The following is a 19166-nucleotide window of genomic DNA, read 5'->3' as shown; positions in this document are numbered from 1 at the left end:
GACCCTGCTCTTGATTCTTATCCTGGTCACACCTTCCTCCAGCCCCATACGTCCCACGGGAGTGCCTGGCACCCACTCAGCCTTTGTTCATGCCTCTCCTTCCTCCAGTGCTCTCCTACTCCTTCCATCTCCCAAACCCAACCCCCTCTTTTGTCTTCAGGTCCTTCCCAACCCTTGCAGTCCGAAGCAGCCCTGTGGTTCCTCCCCTACTGCCCTCCCAGCTCTTTCTTCTCCCAGCATCTTTGCTATATTTTCTCAGCTATTTCTCCTACCACTCCAGTGAGGTAGATATGATTTCTCTTATCTTAAAGAATGAGAAAGTTTAAGAGAGGCTAAAATATCCAGGTCTTCTGATTCACATAAAGGAAGACACAAGAGGAGGCCAGTGGTAGTGGTTCGATAGTTCTTCCTGAGTGTCTTCCGTGAGCTTCCCTCTTGGAACGTCCAGATGAATGAGATGCCCATTTGTGCCCTCAGAGTGGAAGGGGAGTGTGCCTGGCAAGCTTTTGCTCACAGGAGAGGGGACCCTGGTCCCTGCCAGAGGAGGATGTGGGTGGGGCTTACCAAGTGGTCATTATTTGGATCTGAATCTCCCTATCTCCCATGGCAGCAAAATCTGCTCTCTTTGGTTTTGGCCCTGAATGGGGAGTGCAGTGTGGACACAGGGCGCTGGAGTGGGAGAGGGTGTCTGGCTGCGGCTTGGGAGCTGGTGTTTTAACGGAGACATTATCCCTCTTTCCAGAGCTAGGCTGTGCATACGAAGCATGTGCCCTACTGGTCCCAGCCCTTTAATAGAGGAGTTTGGGGTGAAAATTTGGAGCAAGATCCCCAGAGAGAGAGAGAGAAGAGCAAGGGCAAATCCGGGCCTATCAGCTGTGTGGCCTCAAGCAAAGTGCTAACCTGCCTGGGGTCAGATTCCTCCTCACCTGGTATCCACTTTTCAGGAGGGTTATGAGGATGGAGGGAAATGTGCCTGGAGATGAAAGTGAAAGCTGTGGGAAACGGTGGTCACCCTCTAAAGGCAAGGCCCACGCTGGCTTCCAGCCAGGCACAAGACAGAGGCGTCTAGGCCTGGCCTCAAGGGTCAGTCTGGCCAAAGCTCTTGGGAATCCTGGGCCCACTTGGAATCAGCTCCTGTGCAGCCCCAGCCCCTGCCTGGTGAACAAATCCCCTGGAGGGAGGGCATGGCTCCCTGGGGAGTAGGACAGCCCATCCTGGCAAGAGGTCCACCTCTCTGCGGAAAGAGGAGAGGGTCCTGTAGGCTCCTGGATGCCTCTGTACACACCCCTCCTTCCAGTCTATTCCTTTGGAGCCCCAGACCCCCGCTCAGCTCTGCTCTCTGCCAGGAGTCACACCAGTCCTTCTCCCCACAGCGCAGCCCACTGGTCATGAGCGTGTGAGCTGAGGGGCGTCAGGGAGGGAAAGGAGTGAAGAAGAGGGAACTGGGAGTCCGTCCTGGCTTTGTGAGCTGGGCTGTTGCTTTACCTCTCCAAGTCTTTTTTGCTTCTTGAGACTGTGACTATGGATCCGCTCACAGACTCGTGAGGGCCAGTGAAGAAATGGAAGTGAGAGCGTGACACCAGGTACATGGTAGGTACAATTTCTCCCCCTTGAGAGGCTGCTCAGAGCTGATGCTTGCAGCTCTTACCACAACTCCAGCACCTCTGACCGTCCTCACCCCACTCCCCCGAATCCAAAGCACAATGGTGAAGGGGACTACAAAACTGGAGGCTCTGTTGAGTCTTCAAATATTTTTTCTGCCCCTTTCTCTTCATGCCTTCCTCTGGGCCTCACATTACAGGTCTGTTGGTACAATTCATGTTGTTTCTCAGGACTCGGAGGCTTTGTTTATGTTTCTTCAAAAATTTTCCTCTTTGTTCTTCAGTTGAATAATTTCCACTGACTTCAATTTCACTGATTCTTTCTTTTGACCTCTCAAATCTGATGTTGAACCTATATAGTGAATTTTTATTTCTGTTACTATATTTTTCAATTCTACAATTTCCATTGGGTTCTTTTTCATAGTTTCTATTGCTTTATTGAGAATATAGGGAACTATTTGTTAAGTCATTGTCATTACATATTCCTTTAATTATTTAAACATAGCTTCTTTAATTCTTTAAACACATTTTTAAAAGTTGCTTTGAAGTCTTTGTCTGCCAAATCCAATATCTGTGCCTGCTCAGAGTTGGTTTCTATCGACTTTTTTTCTTTCCTGAGTATGGGTCACTTTCCAGTTTCTTTCCACATTGTAACTTTTTGTTGAGAACTAGACATTTTAGATAATATGTTGTATCGCTTCTAGGCCTTTTGGCTAAGATCAAGTGTAGATAATATGTTGTACATACTCTGGATTCTGATTTTTCACTCTTGAGGGTTGTTATTGCTGGATTTTTTTTTTTTTTTTTTTTTTTTTTTTGTAATTTACTTGGACTTAATCTGGGGAATCTGTCTCCCCAGTGGTACATGCTACTGATATCTCTATTCAGTTTTTAAAAAATTCTTTTTATTTTTAGCCTGGCTTTTAAGGGTTTTCTCCATGTCTTTGTAGCTCAGTGGTCAGCCAGTGATTGGTTAGGGTGTGTGCAAACATCTGCAGCCAAAAAGCCTCCATCCTCTGTGTGGGTGATGGGGCCACATTTAAAGTTCAGGTGGTTTTCAGGTCTCCCCTTCTTTGATTGTCTGAAGCCATCCAGGTCTTCCCTGCATATGTGCAGCCTCCAAGGATACCAGGAGGGAATGCTTTTCCAGCCTCTCTGTGGCTCTCTCACTTTTAGGAGCTCCCTATCAAATTTCTGGCTTGTTTGCTGCTCTGCTGCTTGCCTCAGTGGGACTGCAATCTCAATCCAGCAGAGCTGTGGGCCTCGCTTAAGTGCTTCTCCACTGATTGGCCATTTTTACTGCCAACTATGGGACATGGGCTCCTCACCTTCCACTCCAAAGCAAATCAGCCCTCTCCTGCAGTGAAGGTTCTCATTTATATGGTCAGCCTTGCTCAAGAAGCAACACAGCTGGGGGTTCCATCTGGGGGAGATGGAAGCGATCCCTGGCAGAATTTTGCACACTCCCTCTTTTCTTACCAAAGCTCAGTTTTTCATGAACAAAGGCTTTTCGATTTGTTGTTTTTGCCTTTGGTTGATTTCTAGAACCCTGAAATGGTTGTTTTTGTTTTTGACTATTTTTTTGTCCCAGATTTTGGGAAGAGAATTTGCGGGCCTCTTCACACCGCCATCACCAGAAATTCTGCCTTGATTCCTGAGACCTAGATTGATCAACATGTAGCTTGAGTTCTGTTTGCAAGTGATGAAGAGCTCTCTACCTTTTCCATGTATGTCATGAGCTTCTTGAGGCCTTTGATGACCTGACCTTTTCCCGAGACAAAATCAATTTGCATGCTTGTCTTGAACCCTGGCTGCTGCCCCTGAGGTCTTCTCCACCATTGTACTTTCTAGAGCTTGCAATAGCTACTCTAGGACCTACTTGCAATAGCTACTCTAGGACCTACAGACCTTCCCCACTGAGAGTCTGTTCACCCATCAGCCCTTCCTGGTGCAAGCCACTGATGAATGGAGGGAGTGTTTTCCATTTGGGACCCCTGAAATTGGAACCCCACTTCAGTATAGGGCTCCAATTGAGCCCCATGAACACTCCCCTTAGAAAAAGAATATCTGTCTGACCCCTCCGAGGGGGGTGGGATGTGGCTCTCTGAGGATTCCTTGATTTTCATGGCCTTCACGACGACACAGTCTTTGGAACAGAAAGATCCCCGTGAATCTCTCTAAAAACAATGCTCTAACTTCTCATGTTCTTGTTGAAAGATTTTTTTGGCTTGACACTTGCTATGGAATAGCATATAAACCTTCTAGCCTGGCATTCAAGCTCCTTCATGACCTGGCCCCGACTCACCTTTCTAGCCTTTGCTCCTGTGCTTCAGCGCAGGGAATTATTCCCTGTCTTTAAACATGCCATACTCATTCACATCTCTGCACCTTTGCCTCTGTTGTTCCCTCTGCCTAGAGTGCCTTTATCCCTTCTCCATCTGGTCATCTCCTCCCTTTATGACCCACCTGAGCTGTCACCTCATCTATTAACCCCTCTCTGATTTCTCCGGGCAGAGGTGCTCTCCCCCACTCTGTGTTTCTGTAGCACTCTGCCTTTGCCTGGGCCAGCCCATCATATGCCACTGTCTGTTTCCATGTCCACTCTTCTCTCTAGCCTCGAGTAAACTGAAGGCAGGGACTATCTTCAGCTCATCTTGGCACAGTGCTGGGCCCATGGTGGGTTCCTAATACATGTTTGTTGAATGTGAGAATGACCTCTCTATAACCTTTTCTGTCAGAAATGTGTTCTCCTGATGTCACGCTGTAGGTTTTGAAGTCTTTGGAGTACAATTTATAATTTGATTATATTAAAATGTAGGATCTACATGACAACATTCAATTACATTCATTTTTTTTATCATTTTAGATGGCTTTTTACTTACCTAATATTTATTGTCAGTAGCATTGGGAGACTTTACCCTCCCCAAGCTCTATTCAGGCTCCAGAATTCCTTAATTTAGTTTTGTCCCTCTGTTGTACATAGCTGTGTTTGGAGTCCAAAGAAATATTCTTCCACAAACCCACCTTTGCCTCTTGAGATCAGGAGTCTTGGTGCTCATTGCTGCCACTATGGGCTTTTCTGGGACAGCTGGCATGTGTGAGTGAGGGAGTGAGTAAGTGAGTGAGTGAGTGAGTGAGAGGACATTTGTGTTTGGGAGGAGGGGACCTCATCAAATGGCATCGGATCAGCTTGTGTTTTATTATTTCTCCTTTTAGTAACCAAATTACTGGTGCTGGCTAGTATTAGAGATTAATCCCGTCAATTCCTCTCTGAGCTGTAGTTATCCCTTAAACAGGCCCCTTCCTTGATGGAACACATTCCGGGAGGGAGGCTCCAGAATGAATCCTGCGCTTGTGAGGAGATCTGTGACTCCTGGACTCCTGAGTTGACACTTGCCCCATCTGGTAGCTGGAGTGGCAGTCTGGGAAGGAGTGATGGGACACTGGCTGTGAACATGCTCCCTATGCCCTCCTCCAAGCCAGTGGCCCCCTGGGAGAAATGGTAACACTGCAGATTACCACACCTCTGGGTGTATCGATGGGATAAATAAAAGACATGTATGAGTTGTCCATTTCTCAGAGAGAGATGGGTAATGCCCACTCTCCTGCATGCTGACTCTTCTCACAGTACCTCCAAGACTCTGTCCCTAGTTCTATGCATGTCTGACTCGTCATATTGTGAGTTCCTTGGGGCAGGAACTGTGTCTAATTTATATTCACATTTCTGTACCTTGCACTGTATCTGGAATGTAGAATGGGCTCACTAAAGATTTACTGAATGAGACAAAGAATGGGTGCGTTGGGGGATATGGTTCTGGTTGGAGGTGGGGTCCAGACAAGAGAAACTTGCCACTGTAATATAAGTGTTACATTGGCTCCGTGTCTGCATGTTGACCGTCTTATTTGTGAGGACCCTACGTGTTCTTCCTAAGGTGCCTCATATACTCTGCTGCCCACTGGGCTTTTGTTCTCACAGCAGCTTAAGGCTGAGGATAGGGTCCCTGATTGGTCTAGACCAAGGAGTGGGCCAGATCAGGGTCCCAGCCAGAAGCAGGTGGTCCACTCCACAGGTGTTATTAAAGAGGGGATCTAGGGGTGGCTGGATGGCTCAGATGGTTGGAGCACTGTGCTCCTAATGCTGAGGTTGCCGGTTTGATTCCCACATGGACCAGTGAGCTGTACCCTCTACAGCTAAGACTGTGAACAATGGCTTGATCTAGAGCTGGGCTGCCGTGGGCTGCCATCAGTGGCCGACTGACATCTGGTGACCGACTGCCTCAGCCGGGTAGAGCGCAAGGCTCATAATACCAACATGGGCCAGGGAGCTGCATCCTCCACAACTAGACTGAGAACAATGGCTTGAATCAGAGTAGGGGGGCGGGGGAAAAGAAAAAAAAAAGAGGGGATCTAATGAAGGGGTTATTGACAGAAGTGTAAGAAGGGTTAAGGAAAACCAATAAGGATAGCAAAGCATCCCAAGGCGTAGCACGGTATGACTTACCGTCCAGGCCTGAGAGCTAGCTGCTGCTGTGGGGGCCTTTGGTAGAATCTATGGGGGAGGGAGCCAGGAATCAATAGCCCAACTTTTCTTTCCTTCCACTCTTTTGCCAGTGTTTCCTTTGGTAAACTCAAATAGAAGCCAGAGAGCAAGTGAGTTTGGATGATGCAGTCCATAGAGGTGAGCCTCCTGGTTCATGCAGCCGGTAGAGAAGGGTACAGCTAGGACAGGGTGGGGAACTGATGACATGCAGAGCACAGGGTGTATGGTCAGCTCAGAGAGGTATGTGAATCCCATGCCTCACCTTATGTAGTGGCTGGGCCAGGCTGGGGGTGGGCAGATGTGGCCTTGAGACTCCACCCCAGAAATGCATAACCACAACCGCAACTTGTCCAGCAGCCCACCCTCCCTCACCTGGCCTTCCCGGCCTCTGACTCCATGACCCAGCAGACTCTTTCTGTTTCTCTCTTGTTAAAGACCAGATAAGAAAGCCAGCTAGCTGTCGATGAAACACCAATAGCCTCGTACTCTCCCAATCAATATTGGAGTGGAGGGGGAAATAATTCGTGGCTTTTTATCTTCCAGGGAGTGGCTATCTTTTGTGCAGGGTAGAGGTGGAGGACACGTGACTGGGGACATCGAAGTGCTTCATAAATCAAAAGCTAGTGATTTCTGGGTCTTATGAGGTTGATAGACATTTGTAGAGTTGATGTCTGGGTTTGGTTAGGGGTGGGGAGTGGATGGAGAGATGATTTGGAAACCCTTGTCCTAAAGAAGTCAGTTTAGAGTTGAGATTACGAAGAGAGATAGTTCCAGGGATTGTGGCTTTTCCTGTCCCACCCTAAGCTTGGCTGTGAAGGCCCAAATCACAGAGTGCTGTGCCTTAGAGCTTGAAGTACCTTAGCGATTTGTAGGAGGAGATTTTACAGCAGGAGGCATTGAGGCTTTTTGAATGGAATGACTTTCCCAAGGTCACACAGGGTATCTCCATGGCAATGCCACACACTGTCCTATGAAATCCTTTTAACTAGCTTATGAGGTGGGCTCTATCTGACCTATTTTACAGCTGAGGAGGTAGAAGGTCAGAGAGGCCGAGTAACTGGCTTAAGGTCACATAGCCCAGTAAAAGGGATCAAATACTATATTGTGACGAAGGAGAACTGACTCTGGGTGGTGAACACACAATGTGACATATAGATGATGTAATACAGAATTGTACACCTGAAACTTATGTACCTTTACTAACAACTGTCACCCCAATAAACTTGAAAAAAAAAGTCACATAGCCAGGAAGTAGAGAAGCCCAGGTGTGTCAGGCTCTGCAGTCCATTCGCTCCCACCAGACATTCTAAGAGTCTTACCAGTCCAGCCTGTGGCTGTCGCATCATCTCGCACCTAGTGAGCAGGGCATGGAGTTTTATTTCGACAACATCCAAGTCCCATATCACTAGTTGCTATTGTCTGTCTGAAGTGGCACTGCTTAGTGTTTGGGATGATTCATGAGGGTCGGCTTAGGGATAATTAATGGGATCCATCCTCCTTTCTGCTGCTCAATTGAACTCAATTTGGGTGATTTTCGTTAGTCCATCTGGAGGCCTTTATCCCCCACAGGGGTGAGAGGCTAATGGGCTAGTTGTACCCCAGGGCCACCTGAGTTTCCCATAGCATGGCAAGTGGGCTGACGTAGCCCCTCATCATTGTGAGGGGCCAGCTAATGTGTAAATCCCCTGCTTTCTAAGGAGCAGAAGGAAGACTTTGATGTATCCTGCTCTGGGCCTGTGTATGTGTGTGAAGCAGCCATGCCTCTCCCTTCTGGTCCTCCCCAGAGGCCGAGAGTCTAGGAAGCTCTGAGCTGAAAGGGTCCAACTTACTTTCAAACATTTGAACACTTTCTGCAGCACCCTTTCTCCTCCAAACCCTTATCCAGTCTTTATTCTCATACTTCTAATGACAGGAAGCTCACTACTCCTACCAGAGCTTTTCCAGTGTACTCCCGTGGGGCATCATTGGAGAACCCTCCTCAGCCCCAGGGCTGCCATGTGGGTGGTCTGAGTCCCATCACTTGCTACTTACACCTGTGAGTAACCTCATCCATTCCTTTCCCCAGTGAGTGGTCCAGATATGCTCAATTTCCAAGTGAGCCATGATGTGAAAGGTCGGGAAGCACTGGTACGTGACATGTTTGTTAGCTCTAACTTCTAAGTCCTCATACGGGGCCTAAATCATCTTTTTTTTTTTTTTATTCTACAGTTTCCAACAATAGTCTGAATTCCACATTTTATGGGCCAATATTGCGTCAAGTCATTCTGTAACAGCTTTTTAAATATTGGATGGTTTGTCTCTGTAACTCTTCTACAGGCTAAATATGCCCAATTCCTTTAATATTTCTCCTTTGACATCATTTGAAGTTTGTCCCCTTACTGGTTACCGTCCTCTTTCTATATATCTCTAGAGCAGAACACTCCACACCCAGTTCCCAGGGTGGGCTTATCCTGCCGAGACAGACAGGACTATTGACTATCCCTTCCCTTATGTTGGACCTGTGTCACCATGAAAGCAGCCCAGACATGCTAGCGTGGCTGGCCACCCCTTCACAATGTTGATTTTCTACTATCTGGAGTCCTTAAGTCCTTTTCGCAAGCACCAGGTTAGACTTTACTGCAGGCAATCATCCATGGCCCTTGAGGGGCCATTACTGCACTCGACTCTGCTCCCTTAGTTAAGAAAATCCAACCGTCAAACATCATTTTTTACTTTTTATTATTAGTTTCAGGTATACAAAGCAGCATAATGATTAGACATTTATGCCCCTCACAAAGTGATACCCCAACAAGTCTACTGCTCATCTGACATCGTACACAGCTGTTACAATCCCATTGACTGTATTCCCTAGGCTGTACTTTACATCCCGTGACTATATATGTATATTTCTAATTATAGTTGACATTCAATATTATTTTATATTAGTTTCAAGTGTACAGCACAGTGGTTAGGCATTTACATAATTTATGAAGTGAGTCCCCCAAAAATTCTAGTACCCATCTGACACCATACATAGTTTTTAGGTTATTGTCTATATTCCCCAGGCTGTATTTCACATCCCCGTGACTATTTTGTGACTACCAATTTGTACTTTCTAACCCCTTCTTCACCTTTCTCACCCATCTCTAACCCCCCTCCCATCTAGCAACCATCAGTTTGTTCTCTGTATCTATGCGTCTATTTCTGTTTTGTTTGTTCCTTTATTCTGTTCTTTAGATTCTACATATAAGTGAGCATCAAGCAGCTTCTGAGTGGTCATTATGTTCTTAGCCTTTTGATAGTTCAAAACAAGAGGATACATAGCTTCTGCTCCCAAGAAAAGAGACCCGTGAGGGCAATGTTGCTCATGTGAGTGTCCTGTGAGGGCAGAGCTCTCTCTGGCTCTGGTTCCCAGCCTCTTAGTCTGTCTTTCCTTCCTCCTGCTGTCCCTGCTCTCTGCAGTTCGACACTCTCCCTTTTCCTTCCCAGTTGCTGGTAGATCCTTGCCTTGGTGGTGACACAGGGTGAAGAGTAGGGAGAGTGCAAAGGTCTAACCAACTCTCATCCAACATCCTCTAAACAGGTCAAGTTGTCCACACGTCCCCCTCCAGGTAGGTGGAATTAATTCATCCCAGGCTGGTAGTCAGATGCTAGGGAGAGAGTTCCATCCTTATTGGCCTTCAGGGGATATTCACAGCCTCAGTCTATGTTCCAAGCCAGATTCTGGTCACTGCCAGCTCAGTATGTTGTGATTCCCTGGGCTTTAGGCAGACAGAGCTGGGTCCTTACCCAGGCTCTATGCTTGTTAGTTGTGTGTCCTCAGGAAAGCTACTTGTCATCTCCTAGCCTCAGTTTTAAAATCTGTAATGTGGGGATGTAATTTCCATCTGCCAGAACTGATTTGAAACTTTAAAAGTATACCATGTGGCCTAGTATTCACATAATGCCATGCATGTTGTAAAGACTCAATTGATTTTTTTTTTTTAATTGGACTTTTTTACCGGTGGTGAAATAAACACTTTCCAGTGTGAGAAATTTGAGCAAAGTGGGGATAGATCAGAGGTTGGGTGGTTGTGATGTGCGGGCAGCAGGAGGCCCCTCTCAGAGCTAGTCTTCCTTCCAGGGCCTGACCTGCCAGGCTGGGAGCTGGAGAGTCTTCTGAGAGCTGCTGCTATCGCCACTGGCACCCCAGGTCCTGCAGGGTAGCTGTCAACTTGCCCCCAGCTCTAGGCTCTAGTGACACTGCAAGTAAACAGCAGTTGTCAGAGTCGATTTAACATTGATATTTTTATCACATATCAGGGCCTGGCGCCATGGCAAGGAATGACAGAAGCAGAATGCTAAATAATTTCTCTAAATAATGTATGCTCCCTGGGCTGCCTGGAGGGAGGCGCTGAGGGAGAGCAGGTTCAGTATATGTGCGAGGGACACATTTAGTCCCTCGTCCCCAGGGTCCTGCTGCTGACAGCCTCGTGTGGGCTGGCTCCGGGTTGAGTGGGAGTAGAGGCCAAGGGGAGACAGAGTCAGGGAAGGGGGGGGGAGAGAGAGACAGGGATCAGACTCAATAAATACTTGTTGATTTGATTTGAAAGGAGAGAAGAAGGGAGGACAGACAAGCAGAGGCAGAGCCTGAGAGCCTCAGTAGAGACTGAGAGAGGAGAGAGAGCGAGGCACAGATGGAGAGGGAGCAGGGGAAGCCGGGGGTGGGGGAGGAAAGAGAGAGACAGAGAGAGAGAGAGAGAGAGAGAGAGAGAGAGAGAGAGAGAGTTGGATGCGAGGGAGGATGACCCCAGATGGAGTTGCCGTGGGAAACCAGGAATAGGGGCTTGGTGAAGGGGCCAGGAAGAGAGGGAGGAGGTGGCAGAGGTAAGGCATGGGGGCAGGTTAGGGACCCCAGGGGGCCACAGCAACAATGCCAGACAAGCCAGGATCCCAGAGGATGAAAATCTTGTCATTTGCAAACCTCGACTACTGTACTCCCCTTCTTCTCTGAGCCCCCACTTCCTTCTGGGCACAGAGTTATTCTTTTGGAAGAGGCGGGGACATCACGGCTGTCCACGTTCTCAGGCTTCTGAAACTGGCCAAGCCATCTCTGGGGGCAACCATGTGTCCATGCAGCCCTGTAGCCAGGGTGGGGAGGTCCCACTTCTTTTTACCTTCACCCTGCCTGGGAGGGACCAGAGAAAAGGGTTTTCCCCTGGCACGGACCATGGACCCTTGGTCCTCCTGGCTGTTGATGACCCCAGGAAGGACTTCCAAGGGCTCTGCATTTCACCACCATGCTTTCAGCCTATAGTCTCCTCCTGGAGAGCTATGCTGGTCTCTGGATAGGGAGTGTCTTATTCATCACCGCAATTACAATCCTGAGCCAAGTGCGGGGATATAGTATTAGATGAGTAATGCATGTTCATAGAATGAACGAAGGAGTAAGTGAAACAGCTCAGAGTGATGAAGACGTGAGATATAGGGACGTTAAATGACCCCGTGCACAGAATAATTGTGACAGACCCAGGACCCATAAATTCCCAGGCTGGGGAAAGATCTTCCAACTTCTCAGAAACAATCTCTGGAGCCTGGAGGAGACTTTGGTCCAAAACCCTATTTACAAATGGGATGGGAGGTTGGAGCCCTGATCAGTCTAGGCTGTGTCTGAGTCCTTCCAGAAAAGTCTGTCTCCCTACCTTCTCACTTTCTCTTTCTTCTCTCAGTGATGTTCTCACATCTCTCTCCTCTGCTAATCCAATCTGTCAGGGAAATATTGTGAATAATTCTCATGGAAAACTTGTGGTTGGTTAAATACTACCCCAGCTCTCATTCATGATGTCCTTGGTTACCACATAGGTATGGTTATGTTGCACTAGCAATAAACCGCCAAATCCCAGCGGCTCCTCACAGAAAGCGTAACTCTCCCTCATGCACTGAACACGTGGCACCTGCCTCAGTCTCCATCCTCATACCAATGCCTCCCAAAGTCCTAGGAACTTCAGTGGCCACATGGGAGACCCATTCAAAACCCTGGCTTCTCTGTCCTCATATCTCTTCATACGTATACAGGAATACCTTGGAGATATTGCCGGTTTGCTTCCAGACCACTGCAATAAAGCAAGTATTGCAAGTAAGTGAGTTGTAATGTATTTGCTGGTGGAGGATCTTGCCTTCAATTTGTAAAAAATGCAACATCTGTGGAGCTCAATAAAATGAAGTGCAATAAAACGAGGTATCCCTGCATTGGTCTTTATCTCTGCTCTGCTTCTGGCAGCCATACCCATAGTGACATCTGGATCTTATTGTCCAGAATTGCTCCCTCCCCCCACTTGGAAATCCAGTATGTGTGTTGTGACCACAACTTCCCATCAGCCGAGTTCTCTTGCTCAGTTTCTTTTTTGCACTAAGTGTGTTTTTCGCTCTCATGGAGTGTCCCTTGACTTTTTTTTATCTTCCCTGTCTGCATTTCCTGTCTCATCCAGCTTAAATTCTATGGTCCATCATTTAACCATCGTATTAGTCAGTGTTCTTCAGAGAAACAGAACCAGTCGATTCTCTCTCTCTCTCTCTCTTTCTCTCTCTCTCTCTAATCTATCTATATTTAGCTAAAGAAATTTGTTATAAAGAATTGGCTCATGCAATTATGGAGGCCGAGGAGTCCCTAAATCTGCAGTCAAGAAGCTGGAGACCTAGGAGAGTTGATGGTGTAATTCCAGCCTGAAAGGCAGGATCAAGACCGAGGAAGAGCGGATAGTTCAGTTCCAGTCTGACGGCAGGAAAGAACTGCTGTCCCTCCTTGAAGGTACTCAGGCAGGAGAAGTTTTCCTCTACTCAGGGGAGGATCAGCTTTTATGTTCTATTCAGGTTTTCAACGTTTGGATGAGGCCCGTCCACAGTGGGGAGGGCAATCTGCTTTACTCAGTCTATGGATTCAAATATTAATTTTTATCCAAAACACGCTCGCAGACACATGCAGAATAACGTTTAATCAAATGTCTGGGCATCTGTGACCTGTGTGTCACTGAATGCAGTGGGCCGCAAAGAGGAGGTTGCACAGGCTCGTGTTCTGCTTGACTTCAGGGCATCAGACCTAGTTGATCACTCCTGGAAGTGCTCTTTTTCCTTGGTTTTCATGGTGCAGGTTTTTTTTTCCATTCTTTTTTTGGTTTTTCAGTTCTCTTTTTACCTCTCTGATGGCTTCTCCATTGTAAACTTCTTTTCTTCTCGTTTTCCTTAGATTTGTGATATTTCTTAGTGTTCAGTTCTCTGTCTCCTTCACTGTTGTGTCATATTTCCTCCAGCTGTTTGAATCTAATCCCATGGCTTCAGTTGTGATCTATCAGCTGAAGACTCTGGCATCTTCCTCCGCCCCGACCACTTGTATATCCTCCTCTTTGCTGAATTTCTCCAAAACTTAACCCATCAACCCCCTCCCCACCAAGCCTGCTCCTCCTCCTGTATTCCTGCCCTCAGTGAAGTCATTCACTTAGCACATCCTTTTGAGTGCCTGCTGTGGCCGGCAGTGCTCTAGGCTCTGGACACCGTCTACTTGGCTGTCCAAGCCAGAAGCCCTGAAGTGAGCTTTGGCTGCTTTCACTTTCCGTCTCCTAAAAACACCGTGTCCTGCCAAATCCACCTCTGTAGTCTCTGAAATGCTTCCCTGTCTCCCCGTTCCTCCTGCTTCCTGGATCACTGCCTCAGCTCCCAAGTTTATCTCCCTGCCTCCCGCCTTCCCTCCTCCAATCCCCTATCTCACCACTCTACTGCTTCAAACCCTTTAGGAGACTCCCCTCACCGTCAGGCTCCCAGGCACCTACACACTCACCTGTCTTTGTATGACTTGGCCTGTGCTCCTTTCTCCAGCCTTATCTTTCCTGGTCTGTCCCTACCCTGGTCTGTGCTACGTCTAGGATGAAATACTTGCAGTTCCGGGCATGCCATGCTGTCCCCTCTGCCCGGGGTGCCCTGCTTCCCCATCTTAGCATGGCAAACCTTTCCTAGCTCAAGTAACATCTCACAGGTCCCTTTTCTCAAGAAGTCTTTTCTCTTCCAACACCAACCCAGGTATTTACCCAAAGCACCCCAGCGTTTCTGTCATGGACATGACCACAGTGTGATTTCACTACTCGCTGTTCCCCACCCCTCCCATGAAGCTCCTCCTAGTAGGGACTGTGTGTTGCTCATCATTTGTATTCCCAGCACTTCACATAGTGCTTGGTACATAGTAGGTGTCCAATGGATGTATGTTAAGTGGAAGAAGGAGTAAGGCAATGAGACAAGCAGTGCATCAATGGACCCAGAGCCCAGCCAGGACCACGACAGGCAAGGCCGTCTATAGACAGGTGGGTCTCTGAGAGTATGGCATGCAATGAGGCCATCGCCACAGAGAGGTGACTGCCCGGCACTTGTTTGGCAACACCAATGACGGTGGAAGCAGGGGTGAACTCTGGGTCGGAGCACCTGGATTCGAGTTATGTTTCTGCCAATTCTTAGCTATTAAAGACTCATGAGAATTCCTTTAACATGCCCAAGCCCTTTTTTTCTCATTTGTTAAATGAGGACATTAATGGCAACGTCATAGCACTGTAGTCGGAATTAGATCACGGGAGAGCTGTGGGAAGGCTATGTAGTTCACAAGTGTAATGAGGGTCTTGTGAGATGTGATAGGGACTTGGGTGAGCGACAACCTTAGACAGGCTTTGCTTGGTCAGACACAGGAAAGAAGCAGCTGCTCCCTGGGGCCTGGCGGTGGGGTCTCAGCGAGACGGAGAGTGCCAGCTTCTCCAAAGCTCCTGGGAGAACCGCGGCAGGGAGAGGGGCAGCTTTGACTTAGCTCCTGCCCAGACCCAGGCCTCCTGCCTGGGAGCAGACCCTGACCTGGGTCCCTGAGGAGGAGGGCATGGCCCGCGGTGACTGAGGAGCAGGACAGCCAGGTCCTAGTGTAAGGCCTCACCCCTCTGATCTGGCAGGCTCCAAAAGCCCCTCCCCATGCTGCTTCTTCCTAGACCCACACCTGTCCTCTCTTGATCCTGTGCCCAAGGCCCCGAGGAGGCAACCTCTGAGCCCAAAGAGACACCCAAGTGTTGGGCAAGCTCTGTATGGCAGGAAGTCAATGAAGAAGAGACTTGCGTTTCTGACCCAGCTGTGCTACCTGTGAACTCTATGGCCTGGGCAATTGCTTCTAAGCCTTTTCTGCATTTCAAGAATGGAGTTATAAATCTACAACACAGGTTGTTTTGAGGGCCAATGGGATAAAAGATGTGAAACTACTACTAAAAGATGTGGTTCATAAATGCTAGGCAAATAGTAAGAATGACCAGAGACACCAGGCTTTGTGAAGCCCTCCATGGAATTGATGCGTGAGTCAAAAGGTGAATCTGGTCAGACTTCTGGTCAGGTTTAATCCTCAGCTCTGTACTGGGATACACGTGGTGGGGGGTTTGGTGAGAAAGGATTCCAAACAGGGCTTTCCCCCTTTTGTGTCCTCCAGTGTTGGAACTCCCTAGAATGTGCCTGTGGGGAATGGGGGCTATTGCCCCGTTTCAGGAGGGAGGCTTTGAGCAGGAGAGCCCCAGGAGGGCTAAGGGTCGGGACCCTGTGAAGGCGGCGAGGCTGACGCCAGGGCTCAGCTGTGCCAGTTTTAAACTGGTTGCTTATAGTTGAGTGTTTAAAGCAGTTTACTCGTGGTGCCAACTGTTCTTGGATGATTTTCCCTAAATGTTTTATGTTTTGTACTTGTGCCTAGAGGCAGTTTTATTTGGTGGGGGCACTTCTGTCAATCTGTCACCGTGAATGATTAGAGGAAGGAGGGAGGAGATGCAGGGAATGGAAAGAGGAGGAGCCCCTGTCCTCCCCGGTGACTGCGGTTGGTCTGTGCACTCAGTCAGTCGGTCAGGCAAATTGCCCCGTGGTCAGACCACCTGCTGGACCGAGAGCACTTAAACTCTCGGAATGTGGCCAGATGTGGGGTACCTGAGAAATGAGCTGGCGTCTTTGCGTTCAGGGCACTTAGAATTGAATGATGGCGTTCTCTCTCTCTCTCTCCCCCACCCCCTGCCTCTCCCCCCACACGAAGTTTAAATATAAGCTACTTTACCAATGAGTGATTTCCTACAGGGCACAATTTAGGGCATTCTGGGAAGATATTCCATCATGAAACCTCTCCTTTGCCCTGTTACCTGGAATTCCTTTTCCCGTGAGCACTCTGACTTTCCTCAAATCTTTTGTCAGCCACTCAGAGGCCAGGGCAAACAGTGAGAGAGCAAGTTGCCTAATCTGGAAAATGGGCAGGCCCCGGGCCCCCGGCTCCTCTTTCTTTGGTTCATGACTTGAGTGTTTAGATGCTGAATGGTGGCTCTCTGTGTTCAGAGCTGGGCCCAGGGCACCTTCTGGATCAATTGGAGAACTGATATCAAAGGCCAGAATATAAGCTCCTGGATGCACAGGTTTGTGTCTGGTGTCTTTAGTGCCTATGGTATTTGTCTTTCTCTCTGACTTATTTTACTTAGTGTACTACCATCTAGGCCTATCCAAGTTGTCACAAATGCTAAGATTTCGTTTTTTTTTTTTTTTTTTTTTTTTAATGACTGGGTAATATTCCACTCTCTATATGTACCATCTCTTCTTTATCCATTCACCTATTGATGGGCATTTGGGTTGCTTCCATATCTTGGCTATTGTAAATAGTGCTGCGGTGAACATAGGGGTGCATATATGTTTTCGAATTAGTGTTTTGGATTTCTTGGATAAATACCCAGAAGTGGAATTGATAGATTCTATTTTTATTTTTGAGGAAACTCCAAACTCTTTTCCATAGTGGCTGCACCAATCTGCAATCCCACAAATAGTGCACAAGGGTCCCCTTTTCTCCACATCCTCACCAACCCTTATTGTTTGTTGATTTATTGAAGATAGCCATTCTGATAGGTGTGAGGTGATATCTCATTGTGGTTTTTATTTGCATTTCTCTGATGATTAGTGATGTTGAGCATCTTTTCATATGCCTATTGGCCATTTACATGTCCTCTTTGGAGAAATGTCTATTCAGGTCCTTTGCCCATTTTTATTTTTATTTTATAAATTTTATTGGGGAATATTGGGGAACAGTGTGTTTATCCAGGGCTCATCAGCTCCAAGTTGTTGTCCTTCAATCTAGTTGTGGAGGGCGCAGCTCAGCTCCAAGTCCAGTTGCCGTTCTCAATCTTTAGTTGCAGGAGGCGCAACTTCCCATGTGGGAATTGAACAGGCACCCTTGTTGTTGAGAGCCCTTGCTCTAACCAACTGAGCCACCCCTTTGCCCATTTTTAAATTGGATTGTTTTGTATTTTGGTGTTGAGCTGTATGAGTTCTTCATATATTTTGAATATTAACCCTTTATCAGATGTATCGTTGGTGAGTATCTTCTCCCATTCAGTAGGCTGTCTTTTAATTTTCTTGATGCTTTCCTTGTTGTGCAAAACATGTTTAATTTGATGGAGTTCCAATTTGTTTATTATTTCTTTTGTTTCCCTTGCCCAAAGAGATATATCAGAAAAAAAAATGTTACTGAGAACAATGTCATAGAGTTCGGTGCCTATGTTTTCTTCTAGGAATTTTATGGTTTGGGTCTGACATTTAAGTCTTTAATCCATTTTGAGTTTATACTTGTATATGGTGTAAGAAAGTGGTCCAGTTTCATTTTTATTGCATGTTATCTGTTCAGTTTCCCCAACACCATTTATTGAATAGATTGTCATACTTATATCACTGTATGTTCTTGCCTCCATTGTCATAGATTAAATGACCACATAGGCATGGGTTTATTTCTGGGCTCTCTATTCTGTTCCATTGATCATTGTGTCTGTTTTTATGCCAGTACCATGTTGTTTTGATTATTATAGACTTGTCCTACAGTTATATCAGGTAGCATGATAACTCCAACTTTGTTTTTCTTTCTCAAGAGTGCTGTGCGTATACAGAGTCTTTTGTGGTTCCATATAAATTTTAAGATTATTTGTTCTAGTTCTGTGAAAAATGCAATGGGTATTTTGATAAGGATTGCATTCAATCTATAGATTATTTTGGGTAGTATGACCTTTTAATTATGTTAATTCTTCCTGTCCTTGAGCATGGTATATGCTTCCATTTATTTGTATCTTCTTCAATGTCTTTAATTTTCTGAGTACAGGTATTTACCTCCTTGGTTAAATTTATTCCTGGATATTTTATTTTATTTATTTATTTTAAAAATAATTTTTATTTTTAAATTACAGTTGACATACAGTGTTATATTAGTTTCAGGTGTACAACATAGTGATTTAGACATTTATATCACTTAAAAGTAATCGTCCCAACAAATCCAGGACCCATCTGACACCACACAGAGCCACCACAATATTATTGCCAACATTCCCCATGCTTCACTCTACATCCTCATGACCACTTTGCAACTACCAATTTGTGCCTTTTAATTCCTTCCCCTCCCCTCACCCACGCCAACATCCTCCCATCCAACACCCATCAAAATTTTCTCTGTATCTATGAGTCTGCCCGCCCCCCTGCTCTGCCCATTTGTTCACTCTGTTCTCTAGATTCCACATACCAGTGAAACCAGTGAAAGCATTTGTCTTTCTCTAACTTAATCTACTCAACACAATACCCTCTAGGTTCATCCATGTTGTTCAGATGGCAAGATTTCTTTTTCATGGGTGAGTAATATTTTATTGTATATATGTACCACCTCTTCTTTATCCATTCATCCATTGATGGACACCCAGGGTGCCTCCATATCTTGGCTATTGTAAATAATGGTGCATTGAACATATGGATGTGTATGTCTTTTTGAATTAGTGTTTTGTGTTTCTTTGGATAAATACCTAGAAGCGGGATTACTGGGTTCTTCTTTGTCTCTTGTTATAGCCTTTGTTTTAAAGTTTATTTTGTGTGGTATAAGTATTGCTATCCCAGTTGTTTTATTTTCATGAAATATCTTTTTCCATCCCTTTACTTTCAGTCTGTGTGTCTCTGGATCTGAAGTGAGTCTCTTGTAGGCAGCATATGTAAGAGTCTTCTTTCCTTATCCA

The sequence above is a fragment of the Rhinolophus ferrumequinum genome, chromosome 11, assembly GCF_004115265.2.
Source record: "Rhinolophus ferrumequinum isolate MPI-CBG mRhiFer1 chromosome 11, mRhiFer1_v1.p, whole genome shotgun sequence".
Taxonomy (NCBI): Eukaryota; Metazoa; Chordata; class Mammalia; order Chiroptera; family Rhinolophidae; genus Rhinolophus; species Rhinolophus ferrumequinum.
The sequence above is the reverse complement of the archived record's forward strand: the minus strand, read 5'-3'. Positions refer to the sequence as shown.